This window comes from Lolium rigidum, chromosome 1, assembly GCF_022539505.1.
Source record: "Lolium rigidum isolate FL_2022 chromosome 1, APGP_CSIRO_Lrig_0.1, whole genome shotgun sequence".
Classification (NCBI taxonomy): Eukaryota; Viridiplantae; Streptophyta; class Magnoliopsida; order Poales; family Poaceae; genus Lolium; species Lolium rigidum.
The window spans coordinates 326,275,600-326,299,074 of NC_061508.1; the positions used below are offsets into that span (position 1 = coordinate 326,275,600).

Below are 23,475 nucleotides of genomic sequence, written 5' to 3' on the forward strand. Positions count from 1 at the left end.
ATGGGATCCTAGATATGATCATGTAATTCCCTCTCCCAAGAAAATAGTCTAGTTGTATGTAATTCCATCTCCTAGGGAAACTGAAGAACTAGGCATAAAACGATTCGAGAGACAGAGTAAAGATATTCATCGTGCTACACTAGTTTTGTTGGTCAATCGTGCGCTACACTAGTATGGTTGTATGTTTTATCTAAGATTGGAATCTATTGGACATGACTTTTCCGAAAACTAGATTTTGATGTGCGCCTTGGCGCACGACCCCGTGTAAATCGTGTGTACATGAAAATGGTAATAATTTTTCTTAGGATTTACAAAAGGTAGCGAACCACAATAAATTACAGAGAGATCTAACATTTATATACAACCAGGGAAATTTTAGGAAAATATATTATAGCAACTAACGGTTGTTGATTTTGTCAAGAGCAACAAAAGAAAGAAAGGAACCCAAAATAATCATCTACATAGGCAGTGCATTGTCGCAGCATATGCGAGCATTTTTTATGTTAATTTCATGGAAAAGAATCAGACTGGTGAACTTGTTCTGAGGAAGAAGAGAGGTATTCAGAAAAATAAGAAAAAGGATGTAGCTTCGACATGAGGAAGAGCACTTGCTAAAATACTGAACGTAAATATCAGGAACAGTAAAACACTTGGAGCATACTCTGCTCCAGTTCTGAAGCACCTCTCACCCGGTCACAATCCCGGCCGCCTGGTGCACCTCCCGCAGCCTGTGCACGCGGCCAAGAGCCCGAAGCAAGTCCTACTGGAACTCCTACACTCCGAGAGAGACCAGGCTCACGACCCACGCGCATCGCTGCCATGCCCTGTTGCAGTAAGACAATATGGAGTAGGTAAAAGGATATTAAACTTTTGAAGTTCAGTAAAGACTTAGAGAACACAACTTTTTCAGGCCACTGATATCAACAAACAGACATAGAAGATGCATGTGTTATAGCCCTTGGGATGGTATTGATTATGAATTATTTGATAATTTTTCTAGTTTCTTGGCACGTTGGGCAAAAGTTTGTCTACTATTGGCTAAGATGCAATTGGTTTGCTAGTATATTCGGATCCAGTGTGGCAAATTCTTTGTTTTAGTACAGGAGGAGTTGTTCCTCCTTTGTAAATTGGATTCAAGTTCCAACAGTGTAGCTCGCTAAAAACATTATAACTCGCTATCCTACTTTTCTTAAAAACAGTGTAGCTCACTAAAAACAGTATAACTCTCTATCCTACTTTTCTCAAAAACAGTGTAGCTCGCTAAAAACAGTATGATAAACTGAAGAAAGTTGGTATGATCATATAGACACCACAACAGTAGTCAGTGATAAATAGAAGAGGGTACTTGAGATATTTTTACAAAGTTATTTAGGCACTTAATATTACATCATGCTGAGAGTATTCATGATTAGTTGTTCTAGAAACATATATACTACATGTGATATTTCTAGTAACAGTAGTCAGGACAACTGTTCTGAAGTAAAGCTTCCTTTTCACCGGTGCGGGTAACTCCTTATTTTTGCCAGTTGGGTCTGCCTCGTGTGTGAATGCATGTATTTATTTTAGGTGCTCACCTGACAAGGTGGAGCTTTTTTACTTAGGTGGGAATAATTCTTTGGTGGCTTTCTTTTTTCTTGAGTTGCGATGTAGACAATGGACGGGTGATGAGTCTATGACTTGAGTGGAATCAATTGTATTACCATAGACAAAAATAGATGTGAGAGTGTACCTTATTCTTGGCCATGTAGTGGTTGGTACAGAATTCCTTGGTGCCAGCAGTGGTATTAGTTAGTTTCAAACAAAGACAAAGAGATAACTCCATTAATAGTTCCTCTGTTATAAGATTATGTTGGTCTTCCTTCTATACGTGGGCAGTGAGGGCATCTGTAGGTGTTTCTATTGGTCAATGTCCTTCTCCTGAAATCCTTGCACGAGTGATGCCTCCAATTATGGGGGTTGTTAACCTCTGTAAAAACAATTTAATTTGCAATGTTTTCCTTGCAGGTTGTCAACACATTGGGTTTGTCTGTAGATTATGAACGTAATTGGTGAGCTTTTTTGTATTTTGAAATGGTATGCAAGAATTTACCACTAAAGAACGATTGATACCATACCAGAGTCTACCAGGAACAACTTCATAACGATATTGGGTTTCATGTGAAATAGTAATCATTATAGGAACTGAGGAAGTTCCAGGAACCTAAATATAAAATAGCAATCACTTTTTTGTATGAAACATGAAATAGCAGTCACTATCAGAATGCATCTAAAAGATAGTCTGGAATTTAAGACACAACTTTACAGTTTCCTACAACTATCTGAGGGTCATAGAAGCACACTAAATCTGTAGGCAGACTTACAATCTATGTTCAGTATCGGAGCTCTTACTCATCCTACTTTTCTGCAGCAACTGGGGAAACCGGCCTCATCAGTGTTGGTGTAGTGGCTAAAAATTCAGGCTACGGCATAATCTTCTTGGCTGCCCACACCTTTGGAAATTGCGTGAACGCTGATAAAGCTGAACTTCGTACTCTGAAAGAAGGCATCGGTCTTTCAGCTCCTAGTTTCACACACCAGTTAATTTTGAGAGTGATTGTGCAACTGTTGTACATGCTGTGAATGCCAAAGGAATAGATATATCTAAACTTCGTGGTTTAATCAATGAAATTAAAGTCAAAGGAGAAGATTAAAGTCCATCATGCCAGTCTCCAATGAAATTTAGAGATGTTAAGAACATCCCCTACCTGAGCCCTCTGGATGTATCCACGATAGCGAGGTGGCGCTCACGGCCTGCGCGCTCATTGCGCATGCGAGGAAGAAAACTTGGGCTGCGTAAACAAGTCTTATTTCAAATGATGGGACACATGACACCTACAAATGGAAGTAAAAAAGAATAAGTGCAGGAATGATGAAATGCTAATATAATAGATTTAGACTAGGCTGTAAAACACAATGCTAATAGCTGGGCAAACCAGGATATAGAATAAACCGGGCATTCAACAATTAATTATGTTGTAACTATGCAGATTTATAAGCAGGAAAAGAGCTCAAAGTAGCACATATCAGCAGATAAGCAAAAGCATTGGTAATATCCATTTCGTGATCTAATTGTCTGGCCATTGTATTGACCACGGGTGTGTACAGAATGTGGCCATTGTCTGGCTAAAATTCATCAACAACGAAGGCAAACAATTCAATCGCTTTCAGTATAGGAAATCAAGTCAATGAATTATACAAAAGCAAAAAAAAATACAATAGCTATATTACTTGGCATCCAACTGTGTGAACATGAAACAAAAGAGTACTATATAGCTCAAGGGATTGACATCAATTCTTCCTTCATACTCAATGTCAAGTAACCTCTTAATAAATAGAAAAAAGGTTCACTACACATAAAAAATAATCTAAAACTTGTTTGCATAACCAAGAATTACATTCAGCTTTAAGGCACTACAAAATAATCTAGTTTTGTATTGAGAAATGGAAAATTATATTCTACACATAGAAGACTCGGAGGCTATGGAGAGCTCTAATCAACTGAATATATCCAGCAGAGGAATATTTTGGAGGTCCAAGGCCAATTATATTGATCGGAGGGTGACCCATTTAGGATGGAATAAACGTTATGGTGTCATAATTAGGTAGATTGTTCGTACCACAAGAAAACATGACAATGACTTTCACCTTCCAAATTCACTGGCTAGAGACAAATGCTCCAAACAATAGAATTGCACTTTTCTTCACCCATATGTAACCTTCCAGGGAATAATCGATACACGCACATTGTTGGCAGTCCCATTTACTACGAGTAACATATGCTCAAATCCTAAAAGACAAGTGAATAGGTTTAATGGAAATTCTGTGCAAATGTTTGATGTAAAGGTCACTCTCTAATGTGAAATGGAAAGAACCGAGGGTATTTATAAAAAATGGACGTCCAAAAGGCCACTACAAAACAACAATACTATTTAAAAAAGATGAAATTTCAGAAATGGCAAGCATTCGGTGAACTAGAAGTTGCTAATATCATCATTGACCAACAAAATCATAATCTACGGAGTAGCAATGCAAGCGAGAAAATAATTATAACAAAAGTGTGAATATCATGCTAAACTTCAGATACTAACTAAATAGTATCTCCTATGTGTACTCTGTATAAAAGATAATACAACGTGAATACACAGCACAAGAACTATGTATGTCAAAATAAAATTAAGACAGAAAGCTAGTTAAGAGATCTTACTTCTACAAAATTTCTGAAACAAATGCGAGGATAAATATTTTAAAATAATAATATTAGGTTGAAGCAATGACAGTAAAACAAAAAAAAGCAGCTGTAATAATGAAAAGGATGTGACCATAGCCAAAATTAAGCATTTACCAGGTTAAAATTATCAAACTCCAAAGCAATAACTCCACCCTCCTAATCATGTTCTACAGTGCCAATTTTTATTGGACATAAAATTGGTTTTACCTATCAGTGCCATGGAACCACATATGAAAAACATGTACTGCAAACGGAAGCTTCTAAATTGGGGAAAAGTGGAGAGTTATCCTCATCAATGCTGTATACTGCTGAGTTGGGGGAGAGAAGGTGCCGCCGAACAAATTCAGGAGAGCCAGAGATGCATCAATATTCTGCATTTCAAAAGAAAATGGAATAAATACATAAACAATACGCATGGTATCCAACTAAAAGACTCAGTTAGGAGTAATGTACTAAAACTGACACTATCTTCTACTGAATTAGCACCTAACCTAGCAACTCCAGAAATTAAACCAAGAGTGGGTGGGGATAAAAACAACATGGCCGCCTTATAGTTCATGTGAAATAAACCTACGTTAAGCTTCCATAGACAGTCTTATAGCAAGCATAGTGTGCAGTAAACAGTATGAATACCCTTTAGTGTTTCCTTATGAATGTTGAATCCTAGTGGAAGAGGACAAAGGAATCAAAATATGTAACAGGATCGACAGTCAAATCTGTATGAGTTCGCAAATAGACCATATTGGAAGGTGGGATTCTGTGGTATAGAACACCAAAAGCAGTGAGAAAAACAGGCTTCATATAATTGATGAATTAACTGGGATATAATATATCTGTACAATAGACAAACATACATCAGCGCGTTTCTTAGATGCTCCACACAATTTAATAGTTGGATCCACACAAATAAAACTCACTAAAACAAAGAATAACTGAAAACCAGGCTACAAAATAATCTGGTTCCTTCTCTTTTTTACTTAGATAGACAAACATGAATATGAACAACCTATATTTACCTGTCTTTTTCATCCATATAAAGAAAGGAAAAGACAAACCTAATCAATTGAAGTACAAATAGTGAATCCATACCTACTATAGTTTCTTGATTCATTTACACCACCGGAACGGACATAATTGATGTTTCATTAACAAAATTCATCACATAAATCTGCGCAAAACCTACACAAAAACCAGCAATATTATCCAAAAAGAACACTGACACACCTTCCATCATCTGTTGTACGCACAAGAGATGAAGCCTTTCCACTTAAAATCTAAAATATGTGGCTTCTCTTATCAGCAGTAATTTCAATAAGATGCTGCGAATGAAGATAGAAATAATTTCACGGATCAAATAACGGTGACATGTAGAGAAGGGAAGTGATTGTGTTCTTACGTGGAAGGACAAGGAGCAGAACTCGTCTGTGGCGACCCCAATGAATCTATTGAAGGGGACGATGACCGATCCCCACAGAACGAAGGCAGTCCAAGCTTATTGCGGGCGGCTTATGTACAGTGGCGTGACCAAAATGAATAGCTTCATCGTAGATGCCGGTGTCTGCAACAACTACAACATAAAAACACGCAAAAACACAATTTCATGACTCATAGACACATCATCAAACAGTTGGCTTACATAGATTTCTCTATATTGTTACACAAAAATGGGGGAGGGAGAGAGGCAACCTAAAAGATGAGGCAGAGGAGGGCACTGCATCATGGATATGGCTGACCGTGTTCTTCCTCCACGCCGGCGATTGCAACCTAAAAGATGAGGCAACTTGTTTTTATCGGTGCGGCTAAACCGCTGATCCAAATTGAGTAAATGACTACTCAAAACGATCGCGGGAACGGGGTCTACAAAAGATTCCAACTAAGCTTTCTCTGATTTGGCCAATTGAATAGTCGAAATTGACAATTTCTGAACCTGTATGTCCAGAAACGGGAATATAGGAACATGTTTCCTCTAGTTTCCACTTGATCTTGCTAATCCCCTTCCATAAGAACCTATGAACCACTATTTGTAGAATCTAAGAGGATCATGAAGGATGGAGAACTCACCTTTAGAGCTGGATCTAGAGGAATCAGGGAGTAAAGGAGGGGATCTTCTCTTCTTCCTTCCCCCTCTTACTCCTCTTCTTGCATGCTCTTCTTCTTCCTCCAGGACCTAGAACAAGAACCTTTCTTGTTGTGGGGGAGGATGAGCTAGGGCATGGCAGAGGAGAAGCCGCCGAGCTTCTCAACGAGCTCGACGAGGAGAAACTCGACCGGGAGACGGAGCGGCGGCGGCTCGGCCAGGAGATGGTGATAGCGTGCAAGACACACGTCCGTTGGGAACCCCAAGAGGAAGGTGTGATGCGTACAGCAGCAAGTTTTCCCTCAGTAAGAAACCAAGGTTATCGAACCAGTAGGAGTCAAGGAACACGTGAAGGTTGTTGGTGGCGGAGTGTAGTGCGACGCAACACTAGGGATTCCGGCGCCAACGTGGAACTTGCACAACACAATCAAAGTACTTTGCCCCAACGTAATAGTGAGGTTGTCAATCTCATCGGCTTGCTTTAAACAAAGAATTAGATGTATAGTGTGGATGATGATGGTTGTTTGCGAAGAACAGTAAAGAACAATTGCAGTAGATTGTATTTCAGATGTAAAGAATGGACCGGGGTCCACAGTTCACTAGTGGTGTCTCTCCCATAAGATAAACTCATGTTGGGTGAACAAATTACAGTTGGGCAATTGATAAATAAAGAAGGCATAACAATGCACATACATATATCATGATGAGTACTATGAGATTTAATCAGGGCACTACGACAAAGTACATAGACCGCTATCCAGCATGCATCTATGCCTAAAAAGTCCACCTTCAGGTTATCATCCGAACCCCTTCTAGTATTAAGTTGCAACAACAGACAATTGCATTAAGTATGGTGCGTAATGTAATCAACACAAATATCCTTAGACAAAGCATCGATGTTTTATCCCTAGTGGCAACAAGCACATCCACAACCTTAGAGGTTGTCGTCACTCCCCTGCATTCAATGGAGGCATGAACCCACTATCGAGCATAAATACTCCCTCTTGGAGTTACAAGTATCAACTTGGCCAGAGCCTCTACTAGCAACGGAGAGCATGCAAGAACTGTTATCACCAGAATTTGACCGAGTCAGAGGTGGGCCGCGATCAAGATGGACTTGAAGAAATATATATAGAAGAAATATGTGAATCGGCCTTTTATACCAAGTTGGGCTTGTTTGCCCATGTATCTGTAACATATTAGATCGCATCTTAGTTTAGAAGTTAGAATCTTACTCGTGCACGGTTTGGTGCACGCCCACATTAGAAAGTCCCCCGGACTATAAATATGTATCTAGGGTTTATGGAATAAACAACAACCAACGTTCAACCACAAACAAATCTCGGCGCATCGCCAACTCCTTCGTCTCGAGGGTTTCTACCGGTAAGCACCATGCTGCCTAGATCGCATCTTGCGATCTAGGCAGCACAAGCTCTGCCCACGTTGTTCATGCGTTGCTCGTATCGAAGCCTTTTTGATGGCGAGCAACGTAGTTATCTTAGACATGTTAGGGTTAGCATTGTTCTTCATGTTACATGCTTTCGTAGTGCAACCCTTGCATGTCTAGCCGCCCTTACACCTATCTTAGGTGTAGGGGCGGCACCCCGCTTGATCATAGTTTAGTAGATCTGATCCGTTACGGTTGCTCCTTGTTTCATCAAGGATTAGTTTAACATCCGCAATAGTTAGGCCTTACAAAGGGTTGGAGCATCCAGCGGCGTGTAGGGTGGCGTTTGCTAGCCCTAGAGAGGATGTTCCGGGGATCAACCTCGTGTTGGTTTTTAGGCCCTATCTAGGATCGGCTTACGGTCACCGTGCGCGAGCGCGAGGCCCAATCGTGAGTAGGATGATCCGATTATGCGGTGAAAACCCTAAATCGTCGTAGATCTCATTAACTTTATCTTGATCAAGCAGGACCACCATATATTCGGACACCTTGTCCGGATCATGGGTGGATCGGCTTTTTGAGCCGATTCACAGGATAACCTGAGAGCCAATCGAGGCTCGTATTTAACGTTTACGTGTGTGCCCTGCAGGAAACTAAGCGAGGCATCATCCACACCTTCCTGACCAGGTATAGGTCAGGTGGCACGCCCTTGTGATAAACATCGGCGCGTGCGACCAGGAGGCTTTGCGGGCCGTCGCTCTGAGGGACTGGGGCCAGCCGCAGCCCTAGTTGTTCCCGGCTCTACCGTGTTGACCATCTCTGCCCGCCAGGGGGTTTCTGACGTCAACACATTTTGGCACGCCCGGTGGGACAACCTTCGACATCCACCACATCGCCGTCTGCATCCGAGATGGCGGAAGGCACTCCGGTCAAGTACGAGGATCTGCCTGATGAGCTCAAGAAGAAACATGACGAAATCAAGGCGGTCCTCGAAGCCGAACTCATCGGCTCTTTCCACCGAACCCGCTCCCATGGCGTCGGTGGAAGGGTTTCACACTCGAAGGCGCACTCGATGGAGTGGATCCGTCCGCCCCGTCGAAGAACGCACCGGTCGTCGCGGCAGGAGATCAATTACATGGTGGCTCATTCCCCGCACCGCCACTCGAGAGCCTGGTGAACACTTTGGAGCGTGTCGCTCCGCGTGTCGTCCAGAAGTCATGAGCCACCGGTATTCTCCATCGGGACCAGCTCTAGGGACTTTCAAGGGAGAGATGCCACTCCAGCCCCAGCCCGTTCGCATGGGCAGCACCGGAACCGCCGAACTCATCGGCATACGTCGTCTACAAGATTGGTGGTGAGCCTAGTGACTACCAATTCCTACCCGAGGCACCCAAGGAGATCCCGCACGGATACGCGTGCGCATACGTACCGGACCGCAACGCCCGGGCACTCTCGAACCAGGCTGCAATATCGGGGGCCTCTGGAACGGCAGAGGAACGTCGGAGCCGATCCCGAGAAGCAATCGTGGCTGGCTAAGTACGCCACCCCGACAAACCTCCAAAGCCCAGCTCCCGCAGCTTGGCTTAGAACCGGAAAAGCAAGCATGGCTGGTTAAGTATGCCACCCCGGCGAATCTTCGGGTTCGACACCTTCAGCCATCACAACGGATCAGATTTGTGCAATTCTGAAAGATCAGTTCGGCATGATGCCGAAAAGGAAGACGTTCGGCTACACCAAGCCGTACCCCAACGACTACGAACTGATCCCGCTACCACCCAAATATCGGCTCCCGGACTTCACGAAGTTTAGTGGATCGGATGGTTCCAGCTCCATCGAGCATGTGAGCCGGTATTTGGCACAGCTGGGCACGATCTCGGCGTCGGACGAGTTGCACGTGAGGTTCTTCGCACAGTCCCTCACGGGATCGGCTTTCGGGTGGTACACATCGCTACCACCGAACTCCATCCGCACTTGGAAGCAGCTGGAAGAGCAGTTCCATGAGCAAGTATCACTCGGAGGCTTCCGATGTTGGTATTGCCGATCTAGCACAAGTACGACGAAGCGCGGGGAAACAAGTGTCGAATACGTCCAGCCGCTTCAGGACCATTAGGAACCGATGCTTTTCGGCTCATATAAGCGAAAAAGAAGCAGTCGAGTTGGCGGTGGTGGGTCTCTCATCATCAATCAAGGACGTGGCCTCCCAAGCGTACTACCCTTCGTTGGCGCACATGGTGCGTAGCCGCCAGCATATGAACAGCGCCACCCGCGATGTTTACCAGGACAAATTCAAGCGTGCGGTGACCTTGGTTGAGGCGGACGAAGATGAAGGTGCCATGGGAGATCAGGAGGTAGCAAAGTGGCTGAATGGACTCGAGCGACGAGCCCCGTGACCTGCAAATGGGTGAAGCCACAAGGCCCTCCAAAAGGGTTCGACTTCGACGTGACCAAGACCGAGCAGATTTTTGATCTCTTACTCACGGAGAAGCATATAAAGGTACCCGAAGGCCACAAGATCCCCACGGCGCAGAGCTGAACGGAAAGCCGTACCGCAAATGGCATAACACGTTCTCCCACACCACCAACGACCGCAGGGTGTGGCGGCAGCAGATCCAAATGGCGATAGAAAATGGACGGTTGATTTTTAACCGAGACGCCATGAAGGTCGACACACACCCTTTCCCCGCCGTTAACATGGTGGAGTATACTTACCACGGAGGGTGCCAGCCGGATTTCTTGTGCAAAATCAATATGGTAGATCTTGGACACCACGCTGGCAAGGATGGAGATGAGGGCAGCTGCTCTCATAGCGAGGATACAGAAGAAGCCGCTCCACGCGATCGGCTCCGCCAAGATGGCAAGCGCTACGTAACAGAGGGAGAAGTGAAGAACATAAGATATCAGCGACCTCTCTCTGATCACCTCCTCAACAAGTATGTGAGTCAGTATGACCAACGCCGACGGTCCAGCAATGATGATGAAAGAGATCGTCTGGCTAGAGAAGCTAGAAGACATCGTCGGCATAATCGCGATGTGATATGGATATCCAGGCATGGTACACTAGGACAGCCATAGATACGAGGATTAAGTCTAAGGTTGTACCATTATTATTGTATCGTAGCATTGTTATTAGGAAATAATGTAGCCAGGTCATGCTGTGGGCCAAATTAGGGTTTTAATAGAGTCTATTTGACTTGGGCCTGTCCAAGTCAAATTAGGGTTAGGCCCATGAGTGGGCGCCCCAACCCAATAGGGGTTGGCCGGCCGGCCACCCTCCCCCTCATATAAGGAGATGGTGCGGCCTAGGGTTTGGTAGTCTAGTTTTGATTCAGATCATGTAGAACCTTGGGTTCCAGTTATCACCATCCCTGCGGGGTTGGCCCTATGACGGCGTCTTGGACGTTCGTCTAGTTATCCAATAAAGATGTGTGAGTTCTTGAGTTGTCAAGAGTAATCATATGTGCTTGAGTATCCTTGAATCTGTCAAGGGAGTTCAAGATCTATCGGTCCTATGGATCAACAAGGTGCATCGTGAAAGATCGGGAAACCAGTCCTCATCATGTGGTATCAGATTGCTAGGTTGATCACGGTGCAGATTGGTTTGTTGCTCGGTTGTTTCTGCTCGATTGATGTGGCTACCATTGGGTACGTCGCCGCCATGGTGTTGGTGAAGATCAAGGAGGAGGAAGTGGGCAGCAGAGTCAAGTTCTCACGACCTTCGTGCATGCGGAGGTGGTGGCTGCAAGGGAGAGGAAGGAGGAGCGCTACCAGAGTTCTGCCACGACAGGAGTTCGCAAGAAATCTCTGCCGCGGCAGGGAAATTCGCGGGGAAGAAGGACAGATCCGTTCGGCGGCCGGCGCGCCGCCCGGCAGACCGGCTCCACAGCCGGCCGGGCCGGTCCACAGGCCGGTCGACCGGATGCTGTAACCGGCGGATCCGGCCACCAGGCCGGTCGGACCGGCTGCCAGGCCGGGCACGTCCGGCGCAGACCGGGGCAGGAACGAACGCCGACCGGGCCGGTTACTGTGCCACCCAACGCCGCGGCCGGTTGCCGCCCGGTCAACCGGGCCCCAGGCCGGCTGGGCCGGCTCCCAGGCCGGTCAGACCGGGCTCTGGGCCGGTTGGGCTGGCGTCCAGGACGGACAGACCGGGCTCACGGCCGACCACTCCGGCGTGCAGCTCCCGCGACACTACCGGCGTCCGGACCTGCAGCGTTGCGATGCTGTTGTTGTTTGTTCGTCGCGGAAGGGAAGGAAGTTTGCTCTTCAAGAAGGACGACATTGGTGTTCGAAGGGTGCATACTCGTGTGTATTCGGCTTATTTGGATCTATGGCGTGCAGGAATTTGTTCTCGTATGTCTTGGGTGGTATGCATGTTGCACTTTCAGCTTTGTGTTTGGAGGATGCCCGTGTCTCAATCAGGTTGATGGCGTCGAAGACCAAAGGGGCGCCAAGTTCAAGACAAGCTAGTCGAGAGGGAGGATGAGGTGTGGAAGACCGGCAAGGCTTGAAGATGAAGTTCGGCGATGTTCTTATCCGACTTACCCTTTTTCTAGCAGACCCTCACGCGTTGGGGACAACGCTTCTTGAAGAAGGGGAGAATGATATGGATATCCAGGCATGGTACACTAGGACAGCCATAGATACGAGGATTAAGTCTAAGGTTGTACCATTATTATTGTATCGTAGCATTGTTATTAGGAAATAATGTAGCCAGGTCATGCTGTGGGCCAAATTAGGGTTTTAATAGAGTCTATTTGACTTGGGCCTCGTCCAAGTCAAATTAGGGTTAGGCCCATGAGTGGGCGCCCCAACCCAATAGGGGTTGGCTGGCCGGCCACCTCTCCCTCATATAAGGAGATGGTGCGGCCTAGGGTTTGGTAGTCTAGTTTTGATTCAGATCATGTAGAACCTTGGGTTCCAGTTATCACCATCCCTGCGGGGTTGGCCCTATGACGGCGTCTTGGACGTTCGTCTAGTTATCCAATAAAGATGTGTGAGTTCTTGAGTTGTCAAGAGTAATCATATGTGCTTGAGTATCCTTGAATCTGTCAAGGGAGTTCAAGATCTATCGGTCCTATGGATCAACAAGGTGCATCGTGAAAGATCGGGAAACCAGTCCTCATCACGATGAGGAGGAGCACGAGCGTTGTGCCAAGGGAAAGGCAAGGGAGCGAGACGACGAGGACAGGCACTGGGATTGCCCCTTCTTCAGGCACTGCTGGGATTCAGGAATGAGCCGATTGCCAACAATCGGCAATTGCCCAGAATGCAACCGGAAGAAGAAGGAGGCAGCCAACGTGTCCGTGTTCGAGCGCTTAGGACCTCTCCCGCCACGAGCAAACGAGCTGAGTCCCCTCGGCTGAAAGACCTCGAAGATTCGAAGACGAGGGAGAAGAAGAAGACAGGTATCACCGGCCAAGGTGGTGCCCCGATGGACTCAGCCGTTCCCGAAACGCAGGGTTCAACGATTGCGCGGCCCGGAGGAAGCCGAGAGGTTATACTTGCATACATTGAGGAAGGCAAGGCCCGATCTGGCTGCGAAGGTTCAGCGAACCCTGGATGAAGAGGGTCGTCCACGGAAAATGGAGTGGCGCCCCAAGCAAAGGAAAGCCAATGATGAAACATCGGCTGGCACAAACATGGTGCTCGTTCTTCCGACAAAGCTTAGTGCTCCACGATTACACGATGCACTCAAGGTGGGCGACAGCAAGCGCGCCAACATGATGAAGTCAGAGATTGGGCTGGTTTTATCTACCGGCCTGAACGAGTAGCAAGAGCACGTCAATGAGCAAACGTGGCAAGGCTGATCCTTGTGATCGGCCCCAAAAATTCATGAAGGGACATTACAAAACCTTCACCGAGCAAGCAACGTGGAGGCCGATTCCAAAGAATCGGCCAAAATTATCCTCACCAACCATTCTCGCTCGGGTTCAACATGTTATCCAACAGAGCCGATACCATCAATTCTCTTGACAGAATCGGCTCCGGGGGGCACCCAGGTAGATAAAACACGAGGATATGCAGTGAAGTGTCTCATTCTTTGGTAATGAGTATTGGAGTATGGGGGCCGATGCACAAGTCGGCCGTAAAAAATTCTGAAAATTCGGAAATTTTTTAGCACAGCCGATGCAGCAGACATCGACTTAAGGATATAAAAGCCGATGCATGGCCATCGACTCAAGAGGAATAACTGTTACGATCAGAGGGTCAATGGAGCACGAAGGGGGGTTTTAATGGAAGAACTCCTCGATGGAGTAGTTTAAGGGCTCAGATTCTCTCTTCAAGAACAATGCCAAGAGCAGCCTGGACGTGCAGATCAGGTCAAGGATGGATTGCATGAGATCCACCAAAGGAAAGGAGCCGATCTAGCCGGCAAGGTGCAGGAAGAACTGAAGAAGCTCGGGGGGCAGCTCACCTTGAAGGCTCTCTGCTCTGGGAAGCCGATTTATGTTCAAAACGGCTGGTTCTGCATAAGGAGCTCCCTCAGACATAATCAAGCCCAGGTCCATACAGCTAATTTGCGTATCCTCGTCTCTGTTTTGCCTTGGCTGAGACTCGGGGGCAACAGGCCCGGTAGATGCTCTATTGAGGAACCGATTGGGGTACCATCGGCTGATCTTCGTTGCAACCTTCTTCACAAAATAATGAGCGCTCGCTAAAGAGGATCGCTGAAACCGGTGGGAGAAATTTAAGGGCTCTCTTGGAAATCCCACAGTATCTACCGGAAAGAGAATCATCAGTTGAAGAATGGAAGGGTAAATGTCGAAGGACCGATGCGTTGCTATCGGCTCGTTACGCATTGGCAAAGGGGACGAATCGGCAAGATCAGTATGAGAGGAAATCGGCTAAGATAAGCTAAAAGGAATCGGCAAAATCAGATTGGGGAAAGTTCTTCATTGATAGATTTCTTACATAAGGAGCTGAGTGCTCTCAAAAGGAAGTACTAGGGGATACATGGCCCCATCTACTGCTACTGGTCCTATGCTAGATGTCCTATCTACGGGCCGTCGCTGCCCTCGCCGTCGTCGTCGCCGCTGTCGGCGCTACTCCCGGCAGGCTCGTCGTCGCTCCAATGGCCGCCGACCGGGCCCTCATTGTCCTCGTCTTCTTCGTCAGCATCGTCATCGTCACTGTCGAAGTCGCTGAGGTTTCCCGGCCAAGGGCAGAACCGCTTGGCCGGAGGCTCGTCGGAGGAGGTGTCGTCCTCCTCCTCCTCCTCTTCTTCCTCCTCCTCCTCCTCGGGAGAGGGGAAGTCACAGGAGAAGCGACCGTCGTCGCTCTCCTCCTCCGTTGTCCCATCGGCGAGGAAGCGGAGGTCGCTTTCCCCGTCGGTCAAGGACTTGTCGTCCTCTGACCAAAGGGAGAAGTCATGGCTAGACTCCTCCCCGGCCTCAATGGCGCGGCGGGTGTTGGCTGCGTGGACCTCCGCCGGGTTCGGCTCCGGCGTCGGCTCGCGAGACGAAGAGGACTGGGTGGAAAGATCCGATGAAGCGAGAGGAGGAAGAAGACATGGTGGCGCAAAGGGTTTTTGGTGCTAATGCGAAAAAGATGCAGGAACAAACTGTGCGGAGCGGTTAAATAAAAGGGGATATAGTGGAAGTTTAATGCCACAACAGTTTCCGAGGAAGTGGTGCCTAAAAAAACTCGTCGAGTCACGCGGAGAAGTTGAGAAGGCAGGGCATCATGATGACGGATACCGCAACGGTTCCGCCACGACATGACCCGACGAAAGAAGAGCATAATGATTTTGGAAATGTCATTTCCAAAACCAGGGGGGCATGTGTTATCACCAGAATTTGACCGAGTCAGAGGTGGGCCGCGATCAAGATGGACTTGAAGAAATATATATAGAAGAAATATGTGAATCGGCCTTTTATACCAAGTTGGGCTTGTTTGCCCATGTATCTGTAACATATTAGATCGCATCTTAGTTTAGAAGTTAGAATCTTACTCGTGCACGGTTTGGTGCACGCCCACATTAGAAAGTCCCTCGGACTATAAATATGTATCTAGGGTTTATGGAATAAACAACAACCAACGTTCAACCACAAACAAATCTCGGCGCATCGCCAACTCCTTCGTCTCGAGGGTTTCTACCGGTAAGCACCATGCTGCCTAGATCGCATCTTGCGATCTAGGCAGCACAAGCCTGCCCACGTTGTTCATGCGTTGCTCGTATCGAAGCCTTTTTGATGGCGAGCAACGTAGTTATCTTAGACATGTTAGGGTTAGCATTGTTCTTCATGTTACATGCTTTCGTAGTGCAACCCTTGCATGTCTAGCCGCCCTTACACCTATCTTAGGTGTAGGGGCGGCACCCGCTTGATCATAGTTTAGTAGATCTGATCCGTTACGGTTGCTCCTTGTTTCATCAAGGATTAGTTTAACATCCGCAATAGTTAGGCCTTACAAAGGGTTGGAGGATCCAGCGGCGTGTAGGGTGGCGTTTGCTAGCCCTAGAGAGGATGTTCCGGGGATCAACCTCGTGTTGGTTTTTAGGCCCTATCTAGGATCGGCTTACGGTCACCGTGCGCGAGCGCGAGGCCCAATCGTGAGTAGGATGATCCGATTATGCGGTGAAAACCCTAAATCGTCGTAGATCTCATTAACTTTATCTTGATCAGCAGGACCACCATATATTCGGACACCTTGTCCGGATCATGGGTGGATCGGCTTTTTGAGTCGATTCACGGGATAACCTGAGAGCCGATCGAGGCTCGTATTTAACGTTTACGTGTGTGCCCTGCAGGAAACTAAGCGAGGCATCATCCACACCTTCCTGACCAGGTATAGGTCAGGTGGCACGCCCTTGTGATAAACATCGGCGCGTGCGACCAGGAGGCTTTGCGGGCCGTCGCTCTGAGGGACTGGGGCCAGCCGCAGCCCTAGTTGTTCCCGGCTCTACCGTGTTGACCATCTCTGCCCGCCAGGGGGTTTCTGACGTCAACAAGAACATAAACAACATATATGATAGATTGATAATCAACTTGACATAGTATTCAATATTCATCGGATCCCAACAAACACAACATGTAGAATTACAGATAGATGATCTTGATCATGATAGGCAGCTCACAAAATCTAACATGATAGCACAATGAGGAGAAGACAACCATCTAGCTACTGCTATGGACCCATAGTCCAGGGGTGAACTACTCACACATCGACCCGGAGGAGATCATGGCGATGAAGAGACCTCCGGGAGATGATTCCCCTCTCCGGAAGGGTGCCGGAGGCGATCTCCTGAATCCCCCGAGATGGGATTGGCGGCGGCGGCGTCTCTGGAAGGTTTTCCGTATCGTGGCTCTCGGTACTGGGGGTTTCGCGACGAAGACTTTAAGTAGGCGGAAGGGCGGAGTCGGAGGCGTCACGAGGGGCCCACACAACAGGGCCGCGCGGCCAGGGCCCAGGCCGCGCCGCCTCGTTGTGTCGCCACCTTGTGGCCCCACTTCGTATCTCCCTCGGTCTTCTGGAAGCTTCGTGGAAAAATAAGACCCTGGGCGTTGATTTCGTCCAATTCCGAGAATATTTCCTTACTAGGATTTCTGAAACCAAAAACAACAGAAAACACCAACTGGCTCTTCGACATCTCGTCATAGGTTAGTGCCGGAAAATGCATAATAATGACATATAATGTGTATAAAACATGTGAGTATCATCAATAAAGTAGCATGGAACAGAAGAAATTATAGATACGTTTGGGACGTATCAAGCATCCCCAAGCTTAGTTCCTACTCGCCCTCGAGTAGGTAAACGATAACAAAGATAATTTCTGAAGTGACATGCTATCATAATCTTGATCATACTATTGTAAAGCATATGAGATGAATGCAGCGATTCGAAGCAATGGAAGATAATGAGTAAACAAATGAATCATATAGCAAAGAATTTTCATGAATAGTACTTTCAAGACAAGCATCAATAAGACTTGCATAAGAGTTACTCATAAAGCAATAGATTCTTAGTAAAGGCATTGAAGCAACACAAAGGAAGATATAAGTTTCAGCAGTTGCTTTCAACTTCAACATATATATCTCATGGATAATTGTCAACACAAAGTAATATAACAAGTGCAATAAGTAAACATGTAAGAATCAATGCACACAGGTTGATACAAGTGTTTGCTTCTAAGATAGAAAGAATAGGTAAACTGACTCAACAATAAAGTAGAAGAATGGCCCTTCGCAGAGGAAGCATGGATTATCGTATTTGTGCTAGAGCTTTTCATTTTGAAAACATAGAAGCAATTTTGTCAAAGGTAGTAATAAATCATATGTGTTATGTATAAGACATCCTATAAGTTGCAAGCCTCATGCATAGTATACCAATAGTGCTCGCACCTTGTCCTAATTAGCTTGGATTAACATGGATTATCATTGCATAGCATATGTTTCAACCAAGTGTCACAAAGGGGTACCTCTATGCCGCTTGTACAAAGGTCTAAGGAGAAAGCTCGCATTGGATTTCTCGCTTTTGATTATTCTCAACTTAGACATCCATACCGGGACAACATAGACAACAGATAATGGACTCCTCTTTAATGCATAAGCATTCAACAACGATTAAAATTCTCATAAGAGATTGAGGATTGATTGTCCAAACTGAAACTTCCACCATGAATCATGGCTTTAGTTAGCGGCCCAATGTTCTTCTCTAACAATATGCATACTCAAACCGTTTGATCATGAAAATCGCCCTTACTTCAGACAAGACGAACATGCATAACAACTCACATGATATTCAGCAAAGGTAAAAGTTGATGGCGTCCCCAGAAGCATGGTTACCGCTCAACAAGCAACTTATTAAGAAATAAGACACATAAGTACATATTCTTCACCACAATAGTTTTTAAGGCTATTTTCCCATGAGCTATATATTGCAAAGACAAAGAATGGAATTTTTAAAGGTAGCACTCAAGTAATGTACTTTGGAATGGCAGAGAAATACCATGTAGTAGGTAGGTATGATGGACACAAATGGCATAGTTTTTGGCTCAAGGATTTGGATGCACGAGAAGAATTCCTCTCAATACAAGGCTAGGCTAGCAAGGTTGTTTGAAGCAAACTCAAGTATAAAATGGTACAGCAAAACTCACATATGAACATATTGTAAGCATTATAAGACTTTACATCGTCTCCTTGTTGTTCAAACACCTTAACCAGAAAATATGTAGACTCTAGAGATCAATCATGCAAACCAAATTTTAACAAGCTCTATGTAGTTCTTCATTAATAGGTACAAAGTACATGATGCAAGAGCTTAAACATGATCTATATGAGCACAACAATTGCCAAGTATCAAATTATTCAAGACATTATACCAATTACCACGTGCGGCATTTTCCGTTTCCAACCATATAACAATGAACGAAGTAGTTCAACCTTCGCCATGAACATTAAGAATAAAGCTAAGAACATATGTGTTCAGACGAAACAGCGGAGCGTGTCTCTCTCCCAAATAAAGAATGCTAGGATCCGATTTTATTCAAACAAAAATAAAAACTAAAACAAACAGACGCTCCAAGTAAAGCACATAAGATGTGACAGAATAAAAATATAGTTTCACTAGAGGTGACCTGATAAGTTGTCGATGAAGAAGGGATGCCTTGGGCATCCCCAAGCTTAGATGCTTGAGTCTTCTTAAAATATGCAAGGATGAACCACGGGGGCATCCCCAAGCTTAGACTTTTCACTCTTCTTGATCATATTGTATCATCCTCCTCTCTTGACCCTTGAAAACTTCCTCCACACCAAACTCAAAACAAACTCATTAGAGGGTTAGTGCATAATTGAAAATTCATATATTCAGAGGTGACATAATCATTCTTAACACTTCGGACATTGCACAAAGCTACCGAAAGTTAATGGAACAAAGAAATCCATCAAACATAGCAAAACAGGCAATGCGAAATAAAAGGCAGAATCTGTCAAAACAGAACAGTACGTAAAGACGAATTTTTTAGAGGCACCAGACTTGCTCAGATGAAAATTCCCAAATTGAATGAAAGTTTCGTACATATCTGAGGATCACACACGTAAATTGGCAGATTTTTATAAATTTTCTACAGCAGGGGCGGCTCAATTTCGTGACAGCAAGAAATCTGTTCCTGCGCAGTAATCCAAATCTAGTATTGACTTTACTATCAAAGACTTTACTTGGCACAACAATGCAATAAAATAAAGATAAGGAGAGGTTGCTACAGTAATAACAACTTCCAAGCCTAAAATATAAAATAAAGTGCAGAAGTAAAATAATGGGTTGTCTCCCATAAGCGCTTTTCTTTAACGCCTTTCAGCTAGGCGCAGAAAGTGTGAATCAAGTATTATCGAGAGATGAAGCATCAACAGAGGGGTTTGGAGTTTTCTCAACTATGCATTGTATCTTATCTATGTAAGTTTCAGAGGCTCCTTTTTCATTATTCTTAGGCTTGCTATTCTCATCAAACAAATTTTCAGGAACAAGCCAACCATAGTTATTTTCTAGAGCTTCATGCATTCCTAGGAGCTTGCAAGGTATTGATGTCTTGATCTCCCCTTCACAATTAACTTTATTAGTGTACTTTAATTTATCTTTTTCCATTTTTTCAAGGGTACTAGCAAAGTTGGTATAAGAGCCAAGCATCTTATATTTAATAAAGACTTTTCTAGCCTCTCTTGCTACACCACCAAATTCTTTAAGAAGGGTTTCTAAGACAAAATTTTTCTTTTCTCCTTCCTCCATATCACAGAGTGTAAGAAACATGTGTTGAATTATAGGATTGAGATTAACAAATTTATTTTCCAACATGTGTACTAAAGAAGCAGCAGCAATTTCATAAGTAGCAGCAAGTTCTACCAAGTGTCTATCTTCAAAATCTTCAGCTGTACTAACATGAGTGAAAAATGCTTCTATATTATCTCTTCCAATGATAGACCCTCGTCCTACCGGTATGTCTTTTAGAGTGTACTTAGGAGGAAACATGATGAAATAAAAAAAAGGTAAATAAAGTAAATGCAAGTAACTAATTTTTTGTGTTTTTAATATAGAGAACAAGACAGTAAATAAAGTAAAACTAGCAAATAATTTTTTTGTGTTTTTGATATAAGACCAAACAAAGCAGTAAATAAAGTAAAACAAAGCAAGACAAAAACAAAGTAAAGAGATTGGATGTGGGAGACTCCCCTTGCAGCGTGTCTTGATCTCCCCGGCAACGGCGCCAGAAAAAGAGCTGCTGGCGTGCAGTTGACGTGGGAGTTAGAAACCTCTGTGGTGTAATTTTACTTCACGTCCCCGGCAACGGCGCCAGAAAAAGAGCTTGATAGCGTGCAAGACACACGTCCGTTGGGAACCCCAAGAGGAAGGTGTGATGCGTACAGCAGCAAGTTTTCCCTCAGCAAGAAACCAAGGTTATCGAACCAGTAGGAGTAAAGGAACACGTGAAGGTTTTTGGTGGCGGAGTGTAGTGCGGCGCAACACCAGGGATTCCGGCGCCAACGTGGAACCTGCACAACACAATCAAAGTACTTTGCCCCAACGTAATGCTGAGGTTGTCAATCTCACCGGCTTGTCGTAAACAAAGGATTAGATGTATAGTGTGGATGATGATGGTTGTTTGCGAAGAACGAGTAAAGAACAATTGCGGTAGATTGTATTTCGGATGTAAAGAATGGACCGGGGTCCACAGTTCACTAGTGGTGTCTCTCCCATAAGATAAACGCATGTTGGGTGAACAAATTACAGCTTGGGCAATTGACAAATAAAGAAGGCATAACAATGCACGTACATATATCATGATGAGTACTATGAGATTTAATCGGGGCATTACGACAAAGTACATAGACCGCTATCCAACATGCATCTATGCCTAAAAAGTCCACCTTCGAGGTTATCATCCGAACCCCTTCCAGGTATTAAGTTGCAACAACGAGACAATTGCATTAAGTATGGTGCGTAATATAATCAACACAAATATCCTTAGACAAAGCATTGATGTTTTATCCCTAGTGGCAACAAGCACATCCACAACCTTAGAGGTTGCTTGTCACTCCCGGATTCAATGGAGGCATGAACCCACTATCGAGCATAAATACTCCCTCTTGGAGTTACAAGTATCAACTTGGCCGGAGCCTCTACTAGCAACGGAGAGCATGCAAGAACATAAACAACATATATGATAGATTGATAATCAACTTGACATAGTATTCAATATTCATCGGATCCCAACAAACACAACATGTAGCATTACAGATAGATGATCTTGATCATGATAGGCAGCTCACAAGATCTAACATGATAGCACAATGAGGAGAAGACAACCATCTAGCTACTGCTATGGACCAATAGTCCAGGGGTGAACAACTCACACATCGATCCGGAGGCGATCATGGCGATGAAGAGACCTCCGGGAGATGATTCCCCTCTCCGGCGGGGTGCCGGAGGCGATCTCCCGAATCCCCGAGATGGGACTGGCGGCGGCGTCTCTGGAAGGTTTTCCGTATCGTGGCTCTCGGTACTGGGGTATTCGCGACGAAGGCTTTAAGTAGGCGGAAGGGCAGAGTCGGAGGCGTCACGAGGGGCCCACACAACAGGGCCGCGCGGCCAAGACCCGGGCCGCGCCGCCCTGTTGTGTCGCCACCTCGTGGCCCCACTTCGTATCTCCCTCGGTCTTCTGGAAGCTTCGTGGAAAAATAAGACCCTGGGCGTTGATTTCGTCCAATTCCGAGAATATTTCCTTACTAGGATTTCGAAACCAAAAACAGACGAAAAACAACGAATCGGCTCTTCGGCATCTCGTCAATAGGTTAGTGCCGGAAAATGCATAATAATGACATATAATGTGTATAAAACATGTGAGTATCATCAATAAAGTAGCATGGAACATAAGAAATTATAGATACGTTTGGGACGTATCAGATGGCTGTGGGGGAGGAGAAGGGGAGTGGGCAGGAAGGGAATTGGAGGTGGGAGAGACAACGTGGGGATTGGAGGAGGGGAGAGACGTGGGGATTGGGGGAGACACGGGCTGGCGGCTAGGGTTTTCTCCAGGCTGGGCACATTATATACCAAACGGTAAGAAAATGAATGGCCAAGATCGATTTTGAAGAGAGATCCAACGGTCAGTAACTCAAAGCGCTGTGAGACCCCCTATTGGGCAATTGAATAGTCGAAATTGACAATTTCTGAACCTGTATGTCCAGAAACGGGAATATAGAAACATGTTTCCTCTAGTTTCCACTTGATCTTGCTAATCCCCTTCCATAAGAACCTATGAACCACTATTTGTAGAATCTAAGAGGATCATGAAGGATGGAGAACTCACCTTTAGAGCTGGATCTAGAGGAATCAGGGAGTAAAGGAGGGGATCTTCTCTTCTTCCTTCCCCTCTTACTCCTCTTCTTGCCTGCTCTTCTTCTTCCTCCGGGACCTAGAACAAAAACCTTTCTTGTTGTGGGGGAGGATGAGCTAGGGCATGGCGAGAGGAGAAGGCGCCGAGCTTCTCAACGAGCTCGACGAGGAGAAACTCGACCGGGAGACGGAGCGGCGGCGGCTCGGCCAGGAGATGGCTGTGGGGGAGGAGAAGGGGAGTGGGCAGGAAGGGAATTGGAGGTGGGTGATGACCCACAAGTATAGGGGGTGTATCGTAGTACTTTCGATAAATAAGAGTGGTGAACCCAACGAGGAGCAGAAGGTGTTGACAAGCAGTTTCGATGAAGGATTCACTGTAAATGCTCACAGACAAGTATTCAGGGGGTTTTGATATAGCAG

The 23,475-nt window shown here is 45.4% G+C and overlaps 2 long non-coding RNA genes across 7 annotated transcripts; one reads left to right on the plus strand and one right to left on the minus strand.

Annotated features, from left to right (window-relative positions):
* The first annotated feature begins 1,395 nt into the window (after positions 1–1,395).
* Positions 1,396–2,684, plus strand: LOC124699254. Its single transcript, XR_007001335.1, has 2 exons — positions 1,396–2,048; positions 2,408–2,684. It is a non-coding gene; the product is annotated as an uncharacterized LOC124699254 (long non-coding RNA).
* On the minus strand, positions 2,085–6,484 carry LOC124699229. 6 transcript variants are annotated; one of them, XR_007001333.1, is made up of 8 exons: positions 6,329–6,484; positions 5,954–6,031; positions 5,664–5,825; positions 5,357–5,446; positions 3,657–4,638; positions 2,745–2,871; positions 2,361–2,532; positions 2,095–2,200 (listed from the first exon to the last, which is right to left on the minus strand). It is a non-coding gene; the product is annotated as an uncharacterized LOC124699229 (long non-coding RNA). The 6 variants fall into 6 exon arrangements; XR_007001326.1 differs by having other exon boundaries at positions 5,664–5,834; XR_007001325.1 differs by having other exon boundaries at positions 3,657–3,826; positions 4,475–4,638; positions 5,664–6,031.
* Between the last annotated feature and the right edge of the window lie 16,991 nt (positions 6,485–23,475).